Genomic DNA, 7734 nt, shown 5'->3' with positions numbered 1-7734 from the left:
CCACTAGAAGGGTCTTGAAAGCTTTCTCAGATGTCATCCCAGAAACATGGACAAGTTGATAAGGCATTAGAGTGTTTGCCTGCTTTTGCCTTAATGTACTGGGTGAACTCAGATATTATGGTTTATAAAGCATGGCTAATAACACAGTGTGAGAACCAGCTAGTTCTAATTTAGTCAATAGAACATGATCAGACAGTGCAGTTTGGAGCAGTGTGTGAACACAGACACATTTACATTGTGCGTGCTTAATTTGGGTAAGAACTTTTGAGCTAAGTAGACATATCTGAATAAGCATTCATACAACAGGACTGCATACCTACCCATTTTGTTAAATTTCAGTATAATTATATTGTGTTCCTTATTTATTTATTTATTTATCAAATTTTGCCACTGCCCATCTCCCCCCAAAGGGGGGACACTGGGTGGTTTACAACCAGGATAAAACATTAGAATACCATAAAAATATAAATACAAATATAATATTCAAATAAATACAATATGAAATCCAGATGACGATTCTAGTTGGAAAATTGCTCACATATATCTAAGAGGCCATTTAGGGTGCTAACCATCTCCAGGGGTGATTGCTCCCCTTCCCGCCCCAAAGGAGGTGGCAAAATCAGGTTTTTAGTTTACGAAAAGCCACAAGAGATGGAATCTGCCTTATCTCTGGGGGAAGAATGTTCCAAAGGGCGGGAGCCACTGCAGAGAAGGCACCCGCCCTTTCCTTTCCTCTGTTTCCTCTGTGATCTGTGGATTTGGGAAACCTCAGCCAATATCAGCTTTCTGAACCATTTCCCATAACCTAAAAAATGCTATCCTTTTTCCAATACGAAAATTCTTAGTCTGGGGGGAAAGGTGAAATTGCCCCTAAGGATCACATCAAATGGTGGGGGCAGGGGGACCAAAAGAAAAAAATAGTATTTTGCTCATATACTTTAGAATGGAATTCTGGATAGCAGAATTTTTTTTCAGTGACCGTGGTGGAGAACTATCACAAGATCTCTGACATAATACAGCTATTTGGCCTTGCATTTACATGAAGCCAAGCTGGTAGCCTCCTTGGTTTTGAGACTTTCATTTCAATAATCAGGGATTCTGAAAACTGTAGACCAAACCAACTTGAACCATGTGACTATTCCTGGTTTATGGTAACATCCAAGTTCATAAATTGTGCTAAACACAAACCAAACAAACCACAGTACAGTTTGGTGACATTGTTACTCTGACTTTATGATCTTCCAGTTGGTCACACTTGATACATCTGATGAAGAAAAGCAATGAAGTAACTTTCTGTCACAGTATCTCACTGGCTGTGTTTACAGGGTGCACGAAACCATCAACTAGCCAGTCACATTTTGCCCTGGCTTATTGTGCAAACCTTGATCATGGGGTTAGTTTATGATTCTCTATGTCAAGCAATCCCAGAAAACCCAACCTGAGTAAACAATTGTTATATTAACCACAGGTAAGACTGCTAGGTGGACAGAGCAACTGCAGTATGTTCAGAGACTGCTTGCTCCCAGTCCAGTTCTTAGAATTATCCCCTGTATCCTATGAGCTGCATTTATTTAGGAGTGATTTCTAGTGAATTACGTGGGACTTACTTCAGAATTTACACGCACAGAAGTGCTCTGTTTTTAAGATGCCCCCAACCCTCTCCCTCTTGTGGGTCTTTTCCGTTAAGCAGAGGCAAGCAGGTGCTATCTTGTAGTTGCAGTTTTGGAAAGGCAAAACTGTCAATTTTTTTTTTTTTTTTACGCGGAAGGGTGGCGCGCGCTCTCTCACTCACATCCTGAAGTGACTTTCAGGCTCACCCACATACCACGTAGGCTGGTGGGGAGGGGAAAGAAAGAGGGAGAAGCCAGTCAGAACAACCGGAGGAGGAGGGCATGTGCAGCATTTGGGACTCTCCAAGTGGTGGAAGGAGAGGCCGAAGGAGGCGGCAGCCTGAGAATTTCTGAGGGCTCACAGGCCTCAGGCTGGGCGGCTAAGAGAAGGGAGCGGGGCGCCGCCGCTGAGGAGCGCGCGCCTGGGTGCAAACGCCGACCTACCCTGCGCTTGCCTTGCAATTAGGGTCGCGGTGCAATAAAGCACCCCTCTTTCTTCTACCCCCCCCCCCCCGCTCCGTTCCCACCCACCACCTCCGCTAGCCCAGCCTTCTCCTTCCCGCTGTGGCGGCTAGTCTCTGCTGGCCCTGCCCACGTTTCCCTCTTTCCCTCCCCCCCCCCCACCGCGGTCATGTGTTGCCTTTTTTTTGTTGTTTGCAGTGGAAACAATTTCGCCTTCTTCTAGCACCTCCGACCCAAACCGCTACTCACTCAGGCGGGGGAGAGGAAAGGAAGGGGAGAGGGCTGGAGCGTGAGGCGAAGCAAGGGGGGTGAAACTGCAGCAGGGTCCCATGCTCGCCTTAGATTTTCTTTTCGGCTCCGGGCTCCCCTCGCTCTTTCCCTTCGGCCACATTGTTGGCTTCAGGCTGGGGGAGGAAGCTATGCCTTGTTCAATCGGATGAAAAGTTTGCATAATGATCACGGGAAAGGCAGCAAGGAAAATATAGAACTCACCCAAGACAGGTAAGTTTAGATTTTTAACATACGTGTGTATCTGTGTGTGTTTAGTATATGGTGGGGCGTTTTGTCCTTTTTTGTTTTCTGTGTGGATTTTCTTTTTTTTAAACTGTAATTCCTTTGGTGGAAAGATTGCGTAAGATTCTCTGCATTGGAATCGAAAGAAGAAGGGGAAGGCACAGAGAGACAAGAAAAGGTGAATGGGCGCAAGACGCAGTAAAATCAGTTTGGAATGTCTGAAAACAACTTCCTGTTCGTCTTTAAAATAAGGGAATGTAAATTGTCTTGTTATTGTCAGGTGAAGTGGATCGAGCCGAGAGTTTGCAGGCACGAACCGAATGTGTAATTTTGTTACTGCTGCTTTAGTTCAAACTGATAAGAACCTTGACGAATAGAGTTGGTATTGTGTTTTAAAGTGGGGGGGAGGGGGCGGGGTATGAGGACGGCTCCAACCTTTACAGCTTTTCTAATAATTATTCATTTTTTTGCGACAGTGATTGCTTCCAATTGCTTCCTATAGTTTTGGGGGAGTATTTATCTTTTTCTCTTAAGTTTTAAAATCCCATCGTTGTTTTTTGACTAGTAGAACGAGCCTTAGCATTAAACGGCAAAATTTTGAAATGATTTTTAGAGAAATATATTCGTAAGCTTTTTTTGAGGGGGGCGTATATGATGGCGTGATTTAGAAGAAGATAGGCCAGTGCAAGGTTTAAGATATCTGACCAGCATTGAAGGTATGTTTGCTGCAAATGGCACTGTATAGACATAAGTGCAGTTTTCCAGTCGCCTAGCAACGATATTGATTGATTCGAATCCCAACCAATCAGCGGCCTCCTCTTCCTCTTCAAATGTTTTTGACAAGTACAGTAGGGAGTGTAAGCAAAGTGCAGTCTGCCTGACTGCTCTCTTCTTCCCTTAAAAATGTTGGCCTGCTGCTTGTTTTATTATTTCTTTAAAATATATATCCATTCAAATGTAGTCTTCAAATATATGTCAATACATAGATGTAAGTTATTTTGAGAAACAGTAATAACTAGTAATTTTCTTTCTCCTTCCCCCTTTTTGTGTGTTGTGTCAGTTTTACAACTCTAAACATTAAAGACTGTAGCTCTCTCAAGCAGCTGTAATGTTTGTTTTACATGCTCACTGGTATCAAATTCTGGGGACATCTGATAGTTACCTCTTTACAAAATATTTTTGGTAACCTGTGTGTAATTCTTCCATTTGAATTCTTCATCCCCCCCCCCCATGTATTTCATTAAGTAGGAATTGCAGAAAAGAGATTCCTTTAGAACTTGAATCCAGTTGTGGAAAACTCAGCTGCGTTTCTAAAACTTCTTTTGCTGTGTACTTTTTTCCTCCATGTAAATCTAAACTGGAATTTCTTTTTCATAATGCAGCTTAAGTTATGAAATTGTCTGATGTCCTTTCAACTGAAATGCTGCCAACTTTATTCTTCAAATTGTACAGTGAGACCCCCCTCCCACTAGAGATGCTTAAGAGAATGGGTGAAAACATGTTATCCTTTGCATCACCTGGAAATTGCTGTCCTTGTGCACACAAAAGGGACACTTCTTACAGAGTTTCCAAGCTGTTGATGGTGAAACGTAGATAGTATAATGCACATTTCAGTAAAACCTCTCCTTGAGCCATATGTAGTATTTCTCATTAAGTTATTCATATTTTTCAAAGATTATTATTAGAATCCATGAGACATTTGCAGCATGATCCAAAGTCTGCCCTGTGGTATTCAGTGGCATTTACTCTATATAAATAAAATCAGATGCTTAAATCATGTAGTAAAGTGGCTGTGGCTGTTAGTCCAAACATAAATTGTTTGGTGGGTTATAATTTTAATTAACTTGGGACATATTGGAAACCATAAAGTTGAGCCTGAATCTTTAGAATTGTAAAGAGTTGCCACAGTTTACCATAATCTCTCAAAAAGAAGTCACTAGTTTTTGTGTGAAAATTGATGGTATTATATAGTCCTTTGGGAGAATGCTGGCAAGTAAGCAAATTAAACTGAAAGAGAGCAGCATGTTGTCATAGCAACAGAGCAATTAAATTATGTTGTCAGCCATGATATAATTTTCCTATTTAAAAGCTTGCTCATGGGATATAAGTTCTGCGTACTGAATGCGTTTGGCTACATTGCTTTCAACTAAAGGCAGGGAGATAAACATTTTAGGGATACACATTGCAGTAATCTCCCTTACTCCCCCAATGTTTCCATGTTTCAATGTACTAATAGTGTCTTCACAGGGAAAGCATCGCTTCACACTGTTCAAATATTTAAATTGTATTTTGTAAAAACAGCACTGGAAACCCTTCTTGAGCAATGTTTCTAGGTACTTTCACTACCCCCATCCCTTTCTTTCAAACAAGAGGAAGAGCACAGGGGTATGTAGATTCCAACTTCTGAAATTTTAAAGAACATCTTAGTCACATTTTTGTTCATAATTGCTGAACTTTGTTTTTAAGAGTTATCAATACATTTTCTCATTATTAGCACAGATATGAAATGACTGCATTACTGTATACCCTTTCAAATATTTTAATATTTTCCTTCAGTTTAATCTTCATTTTTATTTAATCTTTATCTCCAGGAGTTTTTTTTCCCCCTCAACTCACCTTAATGACCAATTACAGTTTTGTTATGTTTTGAAGCATCTTGACAGCATCAAGTCTTTTTACATAGGCTTTTTTGGTATGTCATGTGTTATTAAACTACTCAGAAATTGGAGGTGTTTCTAATGCTGATGCAATTTTGCTTTTTATTAAAAAAATTAATTCAACTGCTCAGTGTTTTTTAAGCTCAAAGTCTTCCCCATAAGTTATGCTCCTAGGGAATCTGGGGAATTGTACATGTGGAGGGCATTAGGTTGAAGAAGCCAGGTATATGTTTAATGAGTTTATATAAAAACGTTGCACCATATAGGTACTTCCTGTTTAAATCTTTATGCAATGCACTAACACCGTATTAGTACTAATACAACTTACTGATCATAACTATAGTTGATATAAGTAAAGGAAAACATACTCTACAAAAGTTGCACAAATGTTTAAAGGTAAAACCTTCCTTGAATGAAACTCAAATATAGTAGTTCTTTTGGCAATAATACAGACGTTTTTTGACATTGCCTTTTGTAGATTGTTTTTTCAGCGTCCAGATCTGACATGCAGCTTTGGGTTTTCTAGTTGGTCTCCCATCCGAGTACTAATCAGAGTACATACTGTTTAAATTTTTGATTTCCACCAAAGTCAGCAAGGTGCTTCCGTCAGATGGCTAAAAAGGGTCACTAAACAAATACTGACTACCTCTGTAAAGAATTACATTATTTAGTTTTAATTTAGAGATCCTGGGTATATAGTGAAGTGTGAACCTGCTTGAACTTTGACTGTATTTGTGGCATTACTTGTCAAAATGTGCCAAAACTGACCAGTACTGTTCTTGTAGTTAGCATGGAATGCTGTATGTGGCACAGGTACAACTAAGGTGGGTAACCTAGCCTACACCTTCTCTACCTTACTAAAGGCAGTATGTAAAAGCCTTGATGGACCAAAGCCATGATGGGGAGTGGAGGTCAGTATCTTGGGGATGACAACAACATATGGAATACTAATTAAAGATAGATAAAAGAATGAATCTTTGTTAATTAACTTGTTTCAGATAAAGGGTAAACGGCTTAAAATGTGGCTTTGACTGCTTAATCTTGATAGTGGAATTCAGGTTTAATTAATAAGTTTGCAATACCTTCACAAATGTTTCCCTAACAAATATTAGACAGACAGACAGGCTATTTCTTTGTACACATTTTCTAGCTTTGGTGTCTTTTGATTTTTAAAATGTAATATAGCCTGATCTATTTTTGCATACTATTCTCTGAGCCCAGTATAGCAACAACAGCATCTACTGATTGGTGTATGACATCACTGTTCATGCTTTCTTCTAAGTCACGCTTGTCACATTCATTGTTCACTGTAATTTCAGCTAAATTTGTCATCGTGGGGGTGAATTCTTTTTCTGTATATGCATCTTTTCTCTGCTTCTCTAACTTGTATTTAGATCCCTAAATCTTAATTCTGAATGCAAACCACAAATTCTATTGCAGTTTCTTTGGGAAGCTGAGTGAATGCTTGGTTGTAAATGTGGTGCATATGTATGTGCGTAAACATGGAGTTTTGCCTGTTTGTGTGTTTAGCCAAAGTTGGAGAGGCTATAATTATACTATGGCTGTGTTCACACTGGAAGTGAAACAGCTGAAATTAATCTGAAGCAACTGGTCTTAAGCTCTCAGTTTTGTGTGCTTATTACAAACAACAGTTATGACCAGTGATATTTGGAGTCCATACTTATATGCTTGTTTGGAAGAAAGTACAGCTGAGAGCATTAGTGTATTTCTCAAATGAATTGATAAAGGATGGCAGCCTTAATTTAAAACAGTGTTGGCGAACCTGTGACACACGTGTCAAAAGTAACATGCCACAAAGTTTTGGATGATGCCAGCGTTCATTAACACCTGACAACAACTGCCATGCCGGGAAGCTGCAGCCACCCCAGCCCAGCCCCAGCCACAGTCTTCCTCGTCACCTCTAAGGCCCCTGCTGCCCTGCCGTCCATCGCCCCAGCTCACCTTGCCGTCTTCTTGCTCCCTCTTGCGCAAAGCTGGTTCCTGCAGGATGATGATGATGATGATGATGATAGTAGTAGTAGTAGTAGTTGTTGTTGTTATAATTATTGCCCCTTTGTGCAAAACTGGTTCCTGGAGAAGTCGCTTGCAAATTGCAAGCGGCTTGTGCAGGAACTGGCTTCACGCAACAGGGAGTAAGAAGATGGCAAGGTGAGTTTGGCAGCAGTGGTCTTGGAGGTGGCAAGGGTGGCTGCAGCTGGCACTGGGCTGGGGTGGCTTCCTGGAGAAGCCGGCCTTGTGCGAAGGGGCATTATTATTATTATTATTATTATTATTATTATTATTATTATTATTATCCCTTTGCACAAAGCTGGTTCCTGGAGAAACTGCTTGCAATTGTCGTGAAGGGGCGTGGCTTGGCACGAACGGGCACCTTTGAGTGAAGGGGCATGCTTTTGTTGGCTTCACACAAAGCTTTTTTGTTGTTGTTGTTTGTGAAGGTGACATGCCAGCAGAGTCAAGTTAGGCATTAT

General features: G+C 40.6%; 1 protein-coding gene across 3 annotated transcripts in view; it reads left to right on the top strand.

The window, feature by feature from the left end:
• The first annotated feature begins 2140 nt into the window (after positions 1-2140).
• FOXN3 (forkhead box N3) overlaps positions 2141-7734 on the top strand; it is a 166710-nt gene continuing 161116 nt past the window's right edge. For all 3 annotated transcript variants that reach the window (XM_063290212.1, XM_063290211.1, XM_063290210.1), the window contains exon 1: positions 2141-2573. The gene's annotated coding sequence lies outside the window, so the exon portion shown is untranslated. The remainder of the gene's footprint in view (positions 2574-7734) is intronic.

This window comes from Candoia aspera, chromosome 1, assembly GCF_035149785.1.
Source record: "Candoia aspera isolate rCanAsp1 chromosome 1, rCanAsp1.hap2, whole genome shotgun sequence".
Lineage (NCBI taxonomy): Eukaryota > Metazoa > Chordata > Lepidosauria > Squamata > Boidae > Candoia > Candoia aspera.
This window is presented reverse-complemented; position numbering and strand designations above follow the sequence as displayed.